We start from the raw sequence: 16,036 nt of genomic DNA on the forward strand, positions 1-16,036 counted from the left end.
TCCTTTTCTTCTAGATTTTCTAGTTTATTTGCGTAGAGGTGTTTGTAGTATTCTCTGATGGTAGTTTGTATTTCTGTGGGATCGGTGGTGATATCCCCTTTATCATTTTTTATTGCACCTATTTGATTCTTCTCTCTTTTTTTCTTTATTAGTCTTGCTAGCGGTCTATCAATTTTGTTGATCCTTTCAAAAAACCAGCTCCTAGATTCATTAATTTTTTGAAGGGTTTTTTTTGTGTCTCTATTTCCTTCAGTTCTGCTCTGATTTTAGTTATTCCTTGCCTTCTGCTAGCTTTTGAATATGTTTGCTCTTGCTTTTCTAGTTCTTTTAATTGTGATGTTAGGGTGTCAATTTTGGATCTTTCCTGCTTTCTTTTGTGGGCATTTAGTGCTATAAATTTCCCTCCACACACTGCTTTGAATGTGTCCCAGAGATTCTGGTACGTTGGGTCTTTGTTCTCATTGGTTTCAAAGAACATCTTTATTTCTGCCTTCATTTCGTTATGTACCCAGTAGTCATTCAGGAGCAGGTTGTTCAGTTTCCATGTAGTTGAGCGGTTTTGAGTGAGTTTCTTAATCCTGAGTTCTAGTTTGATTGCACTGTGGTCTGAGAGACAGTTTGTTATAATTTCTGTTCTTTTACATTTGCTGAGGAGAGCTTTACTTCCAACTATGTGGTCAGTTTTGGAATAGGTGTGGTGTGGTGCTGAGAAGAATGTATATTCTGTTGATTTGGGGTGGAGAGTTCTGTAGATGTCTATTAGGTCTGCTTGGTGCAGAGCTGAGTTCAATTCCTGGGTATCCTTGTTAACTTTCTGTCTCGTTGATCTGTCTAATGTTGACAGTGGGGAGTTAAAGTCTCCCATTATTATTGTAATTCTGCCAGTTTGGAATATATGCTTCATTCAAAGTAGCTAAGGGCTGTACCTGGCTAATAGTAGGCACCTAATATTTGTTGAAAAGGAATACTGAGTAGCTGGGACCTCCTGAGTAGCTGGGACCACACACATTTAACCTGTATTTATAAAATTACTGTTTAGAGATAAACATTTGATGGAATCATGCGTTTACTTTCTGCTTATGACTCAACTGTTTGTACTGACATTAACATCCCAAATCCTTAGCATGGCCTACAAGGCTCTGAGCAATGCGGCACCTGCTGAAGCCTGCTGCCTCATTTAATAACTCTTTGCCTCTTTCTCAGATCCAGCCACTCTGACATTTTTTAGGTCCTGGACCAAGACAAGCTCTTCCCAGAACCTGACCTTTGTACCTGTTCTTTATTCCTGGAGTATTTTTCCCCTGACAAATTACTTATCATCTATCATAATTCAGGTTAAATGGCACTGACTCAGGGAAGGCTTCCCTAACTGCCTCCCTTCTCCAACCAAATTAGGAACAATTATATGGCCATGTAGTATCGAATCAAATTTATAATTTTAAAATAATTGGGAGATTTTGTTGTTTAACACTTGTTTTCACTATAAGACTGTAATTACATGCAAGTAAGAACCATGCCTGTTTGTTCACTCCTGCCACAGTCAGAATAGTGCCTGGAATATGCAGTAAGGGTTGAACAAACATTAAATAAATGAAGAAGTGAATAAATGGATATTGTCTCATTTTTAGAACAGAGTACTAAATGGATCATGAACACTATCTGGTATGTCACATAGGTAATTTACAAGGGATACAATTTCAGCTCAGGTTTACCTTTTCCTGGATACAGGTCTTGATAGGTCTCTTGATGTCATTTCACTTCAGATTCTTCTTTAGAAAACTTGGACAATAGCACTTGCTGTCTTGTCCAAATTGTTACTAAGAGTCAAGAGAGATATCTAACATAAAATGACATTGGAAAACATTAAACACGATTGAAATAATGCTAGCCAATATGGTTATTATTAGAAACCAATTACGTTTTCAACTTAAAAATAGTAATACTTATTGCAGACTCAAATGTGCTTATTCTAAAACAAGTAAATGTTTGCCTATGGTCTCTGAGATTCTAATCCACGGAGTTCATTCTAATCCACATTCAACACTATCATGTACCAGCAGGCCTCATAACCCACCTAGCCCTGTGATTTTTCAGGTTCACTTTTCTAAATTTGTGAATTAAATATTTATTTTATTAGTTCAGAAGAGGAAACAAAACTCCTGTAATTGTTGCCCATTTCAGGAGAAATCTTGCATATGAAAACAAGAGATAAATATACACAACTGAGGGCTGTGGTTTAAACAAAATCTTGAGAATGTTTTTTGACCTTATACATTTGTGCTTTAGTATAACAAAATGATATAGACAAAGGTAACTTTTAATAGAACCAGTCACTAAATTTTAAAAAATGACAAATTCTTCTGCTTAGCTAAGCAACAGAGAACCCTAAAATACTAATTCAATTCATCAATTTAAGAAATACTCATTAAGAGCCAAGTATGTGCTTACCAAATAAGCTGCTAAGGTTTGGTGGTTACAGAGTGTGGGGTAAAATGATGTCTACATCACAGTCCAACATTCACAGAGTTTAGAAGCCTACCAAGAATCAAGACAGACACAAATACCTAACAAAGATATTTGTATGTGACAAGAGAGACAGAGTACAATTTAGGAGAAGAAATTGTATGGAAGGAAGGTTCATTTCCATTAGACCAGAAAAGACAGCACATTTGAAGGCCTGAACAAGAAATATTCTGGATAAGATATTATGGCTGCTACCAGAATGGCTCTTGATGATCTCTACCTCTTGGTATTTATACCCTTATATAATCTCTTCCCTATAGTATGAGCTGGTCCCAGGTACTCGTTTCTATTGAACAGAATAGAACAAAAGTAATGAGATGCCACTTCTGAGATTAGATTATAAGATACTGTGAATTTCATCTTGTGCCCTCTCCCTCTCTCTCTTTCTCTTGCCCTCTCATTTGAATGAAGCCAACTGGTGTGTTGTCAGTGGCCCAGTGTAAGTCCTGTTACAAGAAATTGATGATTGCCTGTAGCCAACCCTAAGTGAAGAACTGAGGTCCTCAGTCCTACAGACTGAGAGAAACTGAATCTAGCTAAGAACCATGTGAGTGAGCTGGGAAGAAGATCCACCCTCAGTTGAAATTTAAGATGACCATAGCATCAGCAGACATATTGAGTCACACTGAAAGTAAGACAGCAGGAGGAAACAAATCCAGGGTCATACAAAGAACACAATTGATTTTGAGATTCTCACATAAGTACTATACCTTCAGTGAGCATGTGTACTAGAAATTAAAAAATAAAATAAAATAAACCTGCAAAGAGAGCCAGCAAATAAATTTCCCTATGGTCTCAGCTCTGAGTGGAGAGAGAAAATGTTCCCTGTAGAGTTTATAGCCAGAATCCAGCTCTCAAACAGGTTTCAGCCCGAACTCACACAATCTGTGTGGCTTCCAAACTTGCAAGCTGAGAATTTAATTCAAAGTGGCCTCAGGTTGACAGCAGTCCAAAATGCCGGGTAGGAAAAAAAAAAAAATCCTCTCTGGACAAATACATCATCAAAGCAAGCTCATAAGATCAGGTTTCAAAGGTCATGAGCTTCTAACACACACACAAAAATCACACACACAAAATGGGGGTAGCAGCAACATAGGTAGCATATTCAAACTTGAAAAGACTTTAAATATTTGTATTATTAGATGTAGATTATGAAACACATATTTTAGTGTGGTTAATGTTTTTAAGGAATCAAAACTATGAGTAAAGACCAAGAAAACTGTGCTGGATGGCCACTTCCACCATGGCCCCCTCCTATTTAAGTCTGGGTACTGTGTCACCCGAAGTCTTCAGGCACATTGTTCCAGGTTTGAGTTTGCCTATGAAAGAAACTCATGAGGGCTGGAAGTGAGGAGTGAAGAGGAGGTCTTTATATAAAGCAGGCTTAAGGATTAGACATAGCAGGTTTGACAGATGTGATGGCTTGCAGAATTCTTTATGAGCTCCCACTGTCCATCTGGATAAGATTTACAGACCCTTCAGAAATTCCTATAAGCTTGGGTTCTGTGCCCACACTCTAGACTGTCAGGCTAAGATCTCTGATATAAAACAGACCTCTTCTGATTTTGTCTAGCTGCTTTTCTAATATCTATTCACCAAGCTCTTCCAATAATAGCATAAGGCCCTAATTAATATTAAACCTTTATCATTATCATACATAAGATGTCTTCTGTTTTCCTGATCAAATTCTGACTATTAAAACATAAAAAATTGTCCAGAAAGATATAAAAAAAGAATCACACATTGATCTTCTTTAAATGAAAATATAACAGTTGTATGGACTAGGATGATTACAGTTGTTCAGTTCTCACTGTTATTTGAAGAAAAAAGCAATAAGAAGCCTCAACAACTTAACAGAAGGAGCTGCCATTTACTAGGAGAAAAGACTGTGGATGACAGTGTAGCAAAGGTCAGAATTCTGTGAAGCTTGAGATGTCTATTATAATGAATTATCTTTTATACTCACTGCAATTTCCTAACAATTTGGGGGTTTATATTTTTGAAAGAGATATACCTTTAATTTTCTTTCTTTGTACTATTCTTAGGTAACTTTAATGTGCAGATTATACTACAGTGAAAGTTGCCAATGACAAGGCAAAGTTACTTACATCAGATCCAAGGCAAAGTGGAGCCAGGTCATGAAAAAGGGGATCTTGTGCGTGTGTCCAAGATAAGCACTATCACAAGGACTTTCTATAAACTCACAAGAAATTTCTGCCCACCCAGCACACTCTGTCCAGCTCATCCTGTAGGTGTCTCTATAATAGGACCTATCATAAAAAATTCCTCAAGACTGCAGCATTTCAGATAAGCCACCCTCACAAGAACACTTGCCTAGCAATGGCTGTTTCTGCCAGTAGGTTAACACCAGCTTCTGCATCAGGCCCTGTGACCAATGATGTTTGTTTCAAAACAGCTTGCATAGACTTCTTTTTGTCTTTAAATATTTTCCTTACCTCAACCTCTTGGGATGCACCTATGATTCATCATAGCACAAATATCTCAGATTATAATCCTTGTTTATTTCCAAATAAATTTATTTCTTTGGAGATCCACTTTTTCTGTTATTATACATTGACAATGTTATCATGAAATTAGTTGGGTGATGTGTCTTATTTTCTTGTCTCCAAAAGAATTTCTGTAACAGTGCAATTAAACATTCTTTGCATGTTTGCTAGAACTCAACTGTAAAATTGTCTGAGCAACCAAAGCCTGGTTTTTGTGTTTAGTGTTTGTTTTGTGATTGGGGAGAGGGGTTTATCATACTGATTCAAGGTGCGAAGGTAACATCATTTTGATTTTCTACATCTTCTTCAGTCCATTTAAGCATGTTACATAGCGTTATTTGTTTGTTCTTTTCATGATATTCTTTACAGTAGCCTCCTAAATGTTCCCTCTGCTTCTGCTATGAGCCCCTACAATCTATTTCAACTCAGAAGCTATAGAGTTTGTTTAAAACATGTAACATATTATGCCACCTTTCTTTCTGTAAAACATCCCATGGTTTCTCATAGTATTTATAGTAAAAGTGAAATCTTTATGATGGCTTGAGAAACTTTTCCCATTAGATGCCCAAGTGCTGGTCTGGTCTGATTTTCTTATCTTCCCTTGGCTGATTCTGTGACAGTCACACTGGCCTCCTTGCTGCTCCACAAAAACTCCAGCATGGTCCTACTTCAGGGTATTTGCCATTGTTACTGCATCTGCCTGGAACCTTTTCTCCCATATAAACATAGAGATTGCTCTTGCATGTCCTTCAAGTATATTCTTAAATGCCCCATTCTCTGTGAAGCTTTCCTGCCCACCCTATTTAAATTACAGACTTCACTCCCAATTCCCCACCTACTTTAAGAGTCTTCATTTATCATTCCTTGACAAACTGTAAATATACATGTTCACTTTTTTATCATCTGTCTCCAAATACTGGAATGTTAAGTTCTGTAATGTCAGATATTTCTGTTTGGTTCACTGGTGTATTCTTAAAGCACGTTACACACTAGATGTACTCAATGAATATTTGTTGAACAAATATCACATTGGGCTTATCCCAGAAATTCAAGCTTGTTTCAATAGTTAGAGCAATCTACAAATGTAATTCATTACATTAACTAATTAAAGGAGCTAACTCACATCACCACCACATTAATGGCAGAAAAACACATTTGATACAACTCAATATTCGTGGATGCCTAACAAACATCTCATGATACTAGGAAAAGAGCAAGGGATATATTATTTTCATGTATAAAACGCTAACCATTGTAGCATGCCAATATACCTAAAATTCAATGAAATTCCTATCAAAATCTTAGCATTGGTCCTCAACAAAGCATTTCTAAAATGTGTATAGAAGACTAAAGGGCCAAAATAGTCAACTTCTGAAGAAGTAGAAAAAGAAAGTTGAGGAAATCTTAAAACATGTCATTGAGCTTAAAGTTGCAAAAATAAACTCATGTACCGTAATTCACGAGTAGAAAAATAGACTAATGGAATAAAATAAAAATAAAAACAATGCTTATATAAAATGTTGTAACTGATATGGATGTCACTAGAAATCAGTAAGTAAATAGATGGACAATGTAATGAAAGATGCTAGGCAAATAATGTGGTAGGGAGAATAATGGCCCTCAAAGATGCCCATGCCTAACCCTGGAACCTGTGAATATGTTACACTGCATGGCAAGAAGGGCTTATCAGATGTGATTAAGAATGCAGACTGAGATGGAGAGATCTTCCTGGGTTATCCAGATGGGCCCAGTCTAATCACATGAATTCTTAAAAATGGAGAACCTTTCTTAGCTGAGTCCAGAGAGAGATGTGACAATGAAAGAATTGTCAGAGAAATGTGACATTGCCAGCTTTAAGAAGAGAGAGGAAAGGCAATGAGACAAGGAATGCTGATGTTCTCTAGAAGATAGAAAAGGCCGGAATATGGATTCCACCCTAGCCACCAGAAAGAAACAAGCCTGTCGACAACTTGATTTTAGTTGACTAAAATTCATGCCTGATTTCTGACTTGTGTGGATTGTAAGATGATAAGTTTGTGTTATTTTAGGTGACTTCGTTTGTAGAAATTTGTTACAGCAGTAATAGAACAAGTGGTTATCCATATGAGGCAAGTTAGATTGGATACCTATCTCCAATAGAAATCGATTCAAGGTGAATTCCAGGAAAATACATAAAACATTTAGATTAAAAATAAATGAGAATTTTTGTTACTTTTGGTAGGTCATGGAACCAAGAAAAACAAACATTAAGGAGGAAAAATAAACATATGACTACATCAAAATATAAAGCTTCTCTATTTGGATGATATCTTAAGGTGACAAATCATAAACTGTAAATCCTTGCAACATATATATGAGTGAATAAATACATATTTAGAATATATAATATATGAACTCCCAAAAATCAACAGGAAAAATAAGACACAGAACAAGCAAAATGCAAAAAACAAACAACCCCATCAAAAAGTGGGCGAAGGACATGAACAGACACTTCTCAAAAGAAGACATTTATGCAGCCAAAAAACACATGAAAAAATGCTCACCATCACTGGCCATCAGAGAAATGCAAATCAAAACCACAATGAGATACCATCTCACACCAGTTAGAATGGTGATCATTAAAAAGTCAGGAAACAACAGGTGCTGGAGAGGATGTAGAGAAATAGGAACACTTTTACACTGTTGGTGGGACTGTAAACTAGTTCAACCATTGTGGAAGTCAGTGTGGCGATTCCTCAGGGATCTAGAACTCGAAATACCATTTGACCCAGCCATCCCATTACTGGGTATATAGCCAAAGGACTATAAATCATGCTGCTATAAAGACACATGCACACGTATGTTTATTGCGGCATTATTCACAATAGCAAAGACTTGGAACCAACCCAAATGTCCTACAATGATAGACTGGATTAAGAAAATGTGGCACATATACACCATGGAATACTATGCAGCCATAAAAAATGATGAGTTCACGTCCTTTGTAGGGACATGGATGAAATTGGAAATCATCATTCTCAGTAAACTATCGCAAGAACAAAAAACCAAACACTGCATATTCTCACTCATAGGTGGGAATTGAACAATGAGAACACATGGACACAGGAAGGGGAACATCACACTCTGGGGACTGTTGTGGGGTGGGGGGATGGGGGAGGGATAGCATTGGCAGATATACCTAATGCTAGATGACGAGTTGGTGGGTGCAGCGCACCAGCATGGCACATGTATACATATGTAACTTACCTGCACATTGCGCACATGTACCATAAAACCTAAAGTATAATAATAATAATAATAATAAATAAATAAATAAATAAATAAAAATTGAATATATTTACCATAAAAAATGCATAAACAAAAGAAGGCAAAACAAAAATAATGACCCATAATTATATGAAAAGAAGCTCATCTTCATAGACGAGCAGATAAATGCAAATTAAAACCACCCTGAGATGCTTTTTACATCCATGAGCCTGATAAAAGTTAGAATCTAAAAGTAATAATTAACAAAGATGGGAAGTAACAGAAAATCTTGTCCATTACTGGTTAAAGTATAAACTGATACAGCTACTTTATAGAATATTACATTATAGAATAAAGTTGTGAGTATGTATATGCAGTGACTCAGCATCTTCATTGCTAGTATGTACTCAAGAGAAACTTACAGGAGTGGACTAGGAAGTCCACAACATTGTTTGTGATATCAAAAAACAAAAAAACACCCAATTTTCCAGCAAAAAAAAAATACGTAAAAATAAATCCTGATGTATTCTAACAATGGAATAATATATAGCCATTAAAATAAATCAACTATTACTGTACATATGAATGTAAGTATCAGCAAAACATATTGTTTAGTGAAAAAGAAGCTGAAGAATATATACAATATGGTTGCATTTATATGAAGTCCAAAAACTTGCAAAATAGATGTATTTAGAAATAGATTCACATGTGAGAAAACTAGAAGAAAATTAATGAAAGGATAAAAGGGATAGCAGTAATTCTGTGTAGTTGAGGGGATTTCAATTGGAAAAAAAATAGTACCGTATTCTTTAAGTCAGGTAGTCGGTATTAGCATTTGTTTTACCATCGTTCTTTATTCTTATAGCTACATTATATATTTTCTATGTATTGAATGTATTTTTTGCATAATTAAATATTATACAATAAAAATGAGAAAATAAAAAAGTAGAAAATGATAACACACAACAAAGAAATGGAGAAAAAATTATAATCTAGTTGAGTAATGGTATATTACATAGCTATTTTCTTAAGTAGATGTATGTACATGATGTATGCATGATTGCACATACATGTTCTTAATTATATATATAAATGTATATGTACATATTTTTAATATAAAATACTAAACAAAGTACACCAAACTATTAGCTCCTATGTTAGTGAGATAATGTTTTGATTTTTTTGTATTTTAAGTTTTATATAGTAGGTGTATTTGTCTGTTTTCATACTGCTATAAAGAACTGCCCAAGACTGGGTAATTTATAAAGGAAATAAGTTTAATTGGCTCACAGTTCAGTACAGCTTGGGAGGCCTCAGGAAATCTACAATCGTGGCGGAAGACAAAGGGGAAGCAAGGCAGCTTCCTCACAAGGCAGCATGAAGGAGAAATGCCAAGCAAAGGGGAAAGATTCCCTTATAAAACCATCAGACCTCGTGAGAACTCACTATCACAAGAACAGCATAGGGGAAACTGTCCCCATGATTCAGTTACCTCCACCTGGTCTCTCCCTTGACATGTGGGGATTATGGGGGCTGTAGGGATTACAATTCACGATGAGATTTAGGTGGGGATACAAAGCCTACCCTTATCAGTAGGCATGTGTTGAATTTTAAACTCAGAGAAAAATACTAGTGTTTTTTATAGGATTCTTACTAAAGAAAAACCAGAAAGTAATAAACCATCTATGCTAAGACATAAAATTCAGTTGTTCAGTTACAAGATAGAATATGGCCTTCTAAGAAAGCAAATTAACTTCTAACATACAAAGCCTTAGAGAAGATTCAAGTGACTGACGGATCTTAAACAGAGCTATTATTACAACTCAAACTGCAGTAAAATATCCTCAGCAACATAGATGTGTGTGTTTCACTAGTCGGAGCAATACAAATTTAATGAAACTCCATTGGTGGTGTTTTTAATCGTACAATTTCTGAAGATGTCCTAGCTTATTCATAGATGCAAGCCAAATCTCTAGAAGAATACCATAATAAGAAAAAAAGAATACAGGCAAATGAGAGCTGTTCCAAAGTTTAGGGAGTTTTTGTAAGGAATTAATAAATAAAAACGTTCTTGAAAGGGAGAAATTAATATTCAGTTCATACTGCCAGAATTGCAGGCAATTTATCAAAGGCCCCTAATCCTCCAAAATCGCTATTTTTTTTTTTTGACACACACTTTACAGTACAGAAGAAAATGTCTCTGGCAATAAATCACAAAGTTGAAATTACCTAGTCTACAATTAACTAGACAGTGAGGGTAAATCATTTTCTACCAAAAGAAAGAAATGTCTTGTCTATTCAGGTTCTGCTCTACTTAAAAGTTTTCCTTGTTGGTGAGCAAGTGGTTAGAAAAATCATATTTTATACGTACATTCAGCTTAACTATCATTTAGTTCAGGAAGATGACTCAGGGCCTTATCCATACCTTCAAGTTTGCTCTTAGCAAGTAATTGTTTCAATATCTATATCAAAAATGGCTTAAGCCTGCAACATGTTTCTGAATGATTAGCAAGGTGATAGACAGTTCTTCATTGAATCCTGGATGCTTTATTTTTCTTAATAAGAGAAATTCATATGGATCAGCTAGAAAAAAATTAAGAGGAAAATCACCTGGAAAGTTATTATATATATTAGATGCAAGATCATTTCCAAATTCCCCAAGTGTTCATATTTGTCAGTGCAAGTAAAGAGCCTTAGTGCTGATTAGGTTTGAGGTATGACCATTTGGCCAGAATTTATGAACTCTACATGTCGCTTGATGTGTGCTTCAGGGTACACTTTTTTTTTTTTTTTTTGAGATAGAGTCTTGCTCTGTCGCCCAGGCTGGAGTGCAGCGGTGCGATCTCAGCTCACTGCAAGCTCCGTCTCCCGGGTTCACGCCATTCTCCTGCCTCTGCCTCCCGGGTAGCTGGGACTACAGGCGCCTGCCACCACGCCCAGCTAATTTTTTGTATTTTTAGTAGAGATGGGGTTTCACCATGTTAGCCAGGATGGTCTCGATCTCCTGACCTCGTGATCCACCCGCCTTGGCCTCCCAAAGTGCTGGGATTACAGGCGTGAGCCACCACGCCTGGCCAGGGTACACTTTTAAGCAGAGACACTACTTTGAAGGTCATAAAAAATATAATAAGAGATAAGGCTAATTTCCTTTAATAATAATAATAATAAATTCCTTTAATAAAAATATAAAGGAATAATATAATAATTTTCTTTAATAAAATATAATAAGAGATAAGGCTAATTTCCTTTAATAAAATATAGTAACTACATATCAACACAGAATTCCAAAAAAAGAAATGGAGAGGAAGGGAGCATGGGTCATTAATCTTGTCAAAAATATAAAATTATATACGAGGAATTGAGAATGATTTTCCTAGAAACTGTTTTCCTCGTCTGCGGCCATTGTGCTGCTGCTACACAGACTACTACCGCAAGCAGCCCTTCACGCCCTCCTGCCAGTACAAAGCTAATTGACTTGTGAGAAATGTTAAGCTTGGAAGAGTCAGCATCACTGCACTTATTTTTTATTCTACTCTGACATTAGAATAATCCTTGAGTGGGGGAAAGGTTAAAAACTCCTCTGGATAAGTGTTACTAATTAATGATGATTGTTCTAAACAATGTTTGGATAATTTTTCCTTGTCCCTTGACATAAACTTGATAAATAACTGAGAAGTGAGAAGGAGATTAGTGGGCTGATTAAATTCCATTCAGGTACTTAAAGTTAGCTCCAAAAATTTAGCTATTTATAAATTGTCATGCATTGTTAATGTATAAGAGATGTAGATTTCATTTATCTTTGGTGGAGCGAGATGAAGCGGTGAATCACTGAAGACTGAAAGAAAGAAAAAGGCCTTTTCCCTTTTCCTTAAGAAGCATCATTAGTTAAAAATATATTAGTTGATACCAGAGAACTATATTTAAAGGGACAGCAATAAGCAAATTGATTACTCTGGTGATTATTGGAGTGACATTGCCTTTTAGTTGTACTTTCACAAAAATTCACAATATTTGCCAAATTGGAGTTATCCATTACACGATTAATTTGTCATTCTTTTGTTTATATAGTCAATATCTCTATCTCAATTGGATCTATCTCAACTGCTTCTAAACATGCCACCGTAGTCTCTCCCATTTCAACAATCTCTTCCAAGTACTATTTCATTTCTTCTTTTCATATTTTTGAAAAACTACCTATTTTCCTCCTCCATTTCTTGTTCATTCCATTCTAGTGGACATGGAATCTGTTCCTCCTCCAAAACGGAATTTGGTAACCCTTAAATTACTAAACCCAAAATAATACGTTGAAGTTTTTATCTTTACCTCTCAGTAGCATTTAATGATAAGACCACTACTTTCTTCTCTTTTACCCTTGTTTCTTGAATTCAGTCAAACAATGTACTTACATTTTTCGTCTTATTCTCCATCTTAGAAACCACCTTAGCTTTCTCCATTCAGCCATAAAATTGTGCTTTTCCTCAAAGATTAATCTGCTTCTCCTCTCACTCTATACTATCTCTGTTAGCTAATTTTATTTGTGCACATTGCTTAGATTACTGTGCATTATATACACATATGCATGTGTGTACATGTGCACACACACACTATATGTGGACATGTATATATATGTGTGTGTGTGTATATATATAGTATATATATAAATTACAATGATATAACATAAAGGTGGCATTTTAAATTAGTGGAAATTACCCTGATTTGATCACTGCACATTGTATACATGTAAAGAAATATCACTCTGTATCCCAAGAATATGTACAATTATGGTTTGTCAAATGAAAAAGTTCATACATTGAAAAATTTTAGATAAATATCAAACTTTCTCTGAAACTTTGACTGTAAAATGTAAAAAACAGTAATTGCTATACTGTTTATTTCTGAGAAGAATATGAGACATTTCCCTAATCATTGTGTGTAATTACAATTACATATATATGTTTATATATTACATACATATATATGTAATTGTAATTACACACAATGATTAGGGAAATGTCTCTCTATATGTGTATATATAGAGAGAGAGAGAGAAAATATATGTTGGAGAGAAAGAATCTTTCCATCTCCTTTGAGTTCCACAGTGTTGAGAGTCAGGACAACTACAATTGCTTCATCATGCCTGCTTGCAATTATAGGGCTTTTGAACCATTTGTTCCCTCCTTAGATGTCCTCATTTTTTTCAGATTCTTGCTTAGAAGTCACTCCTCTGTGGACCTCCTCTGACATATTAAACATTGCAGTCCATTATAAGCTGCAAGAGGACCGGGATTTTTGCCTGTTTTATTCCCTACTGTATCACCAGGGGCTACAGCAATATCTGACAAACAGTGGGCATGTAATAAATATTTGTTAAGTGAAGTAATAAATTCAGTCAAATCACATCACCTGTTTAAAGCACTTCATTGGCTTCACATTGCACTTAGAATAAAGAGAAATTCTTTTTATACAATATAAATTCCTGCAGAATGCAGACATTTTCTACTTCTCCAGCCTCTTTTCAACTCCTCCCCTACTAGCTTCTGTATTTAAGCCACATTAGACCTTTCTTCAGTTTTTTATATAGACTTTGTTGCATCACACCTCAGAGATTCTGTACATGTTCTTCCTCCTGCCTAGAAAGGATCGTCCCTCCACTTTCACCAACTAATCCCTGCTCAAGTTTTAATCGCAGCAGGAGGCCCATTCTCTTTGGCAATCCTCTGGCCTCCAGCCCATTTATTATATGCTCACATGTCAACATGTACTTCATACAGCATGTAACACAATTGCACTTTTATATTTTAACAAATTATATTTCCCATATTGAACTGTAAGTCTCCTGAAAGGAGGAACTTTGTTCTTGCTCATCATCAATATTTTCAACATCCAGTGCACCATTTAGAACTTAGATGTAGTCAATACAGGTTTGTGGGATGAAAGAGGAAAAGAAAGAATTAATATTCCTTTAAATTAGGATGGCAAAGATCATATATAGAAAATTGGCTAAGTTGTGGTCCATTCATGTTTGCTCCCTATTAAGGAGCACAGCTATGAAAAGGAAGGCTTCAAATTAATAACCAATAGATTTTGTAAAAAAGAAAACTGGCCAGGTACTGTGGCTTATGTCTGTAATATCAGCATGTTGGGAGGCCAAGGCAGGATTACTTGAGCCCAGAAATTCCAGACCAGCCTGAGAACCTGGCAAAACTCTGTCTCTACAAAAAATACAAAAATGGCCAAGTTTGGTGGCATGTGCCTGTAGTACCAGCTACTTGGGAGGCTGAGGTGGAAGAATAGCTTGAGTCTGGGAGGTCAAAGCTGCAGTGAGCTGTGATCGCACCACTGCACTCAAGCCTGGTTGGTAGAGTAAGACCCTGTCTCAAAAAAAAAAAAAAAAAGAAAAATCACTAAGCAAAATAAGACATGTGAAGGATCATGTCAAAGGTAAGAAAAATTAGGGGAACATTAAAAGCTTTCTTCCCAAGCCACTAAATCAACTTGACTAACAAAATTACAACTTGATTTAGCATTAGAAAATTACATTACATCTCAAACATAAACCCATTAATCAAATACTAAGGTAATTTCTGAGTTAAATGGTATAATGTTAGCTTATGCCAGAGCTGACCTTGAAAGATTGTTCAAATATGGTTCAGTGTGACTGAAAGTTCTGTGTGAATATGTTTTTGTAAAGATCCAACAGCAACCCCTTAGTGTATGTTTTTGAAATAAAATGTATCTGAGTAGCAGCAAAGTTATTCTCAAATTTCCATTTTATAGCCAGAAATGTTATACCATGACATATATGATAGGACCCAATATGGATTCATCCCTTTTAGAAGTTAATCAGGAAGAGGGGAGCAGTTAAAACAGTTGCTTGGCTTACAAACATTAGAACAATTTTCTTATTCATACCATCTGATTATTGTATTTTATTTTTTCCCCAAGGTTTAGACTACACAATGAGTTAAGAATGACAAAAATAAGCTCACCAATACACTATGTACATATTTACCAAAATCTGTGCATGTCTATACATATAAACACAGCTGATAATTTATTAGTTAGGCTCATTTGCAGTTTTTGTCACTATAGACCAGTTTTTTTATTTAAATTGAAAATTAGTACACATTTTAAATGATTAGTCAAAATAAAAAATCTAAAATGTGCTCTAAATACATCTTAGGTCAGAAAAAAAAAAGCCAAAAGCTAGAATATAGAGAAATTAATAAATGCCCTAAATTTCTAATCTGACAAAAATTCATACAAGATTTAAATATTTTAATGGAAAATAGAACAGAACTAATCATTGAAGAAACTAGAGAAAGGAAACAAAATAAACAGATTATATGGAGGATTTTTAGAAGATAAGTAAATAAATTAATATACTAAGAAAAAACAAGGGAAATATAATTGATAAATAAATACAGGTAAGAGTTCTTTTGAAATAATGATAAAATAGAAAATCTCTGTCAAAACTAAAAGGAAAGATGCATAAATATATAAATGATAAAAAGATGTTGCATACATATATGACTTTTTCAGAATCAAAAAATTTAAATTTTTGTAATAAAATTTAAACGTTTATAAATTTAAAAAACTAGAAGAAAGAATGTTGACTGTTCACAATACAAATAAATGACAAATATTTGAGGTGATGGATATGCTAATTATCCTGATTTGATCATTGGACATTGTATACATGTATCAAAATATCACTCTGTATCCCATGAATATGTACAATTATTTGTCAAATTTAAAAA

General features: G+C 35.1%; 1 protein-coding gene across 9 annotated transcripts in view; it reads right to left on the minus strand.

Annotated features, from left to right (window-relative positions):
• MARCHF1 (membrane associated ring-CH-type finger 1) overlaps positions 1-16,036 on the minus strand; it is an 857,900-nt gene that overhangs the window by 741,006 nt on the left and 100,858 nt on the right.

The sequence above is a fragment of the Pongo abelii genome, chromosome 3, assembly GCF_028885655.2.
Source record: "Pongo abelii isolate AG06213 chromosome 3, NHGRI_mPonAbe1-v2.0_pri, whole genome shotgun sequence".
Classification (NCBI taxonomy): Eukaryota; Metazoa; Chordata; class Mammalia; order Primates; family Hominidae; genus Pongo; species Pongo abelii.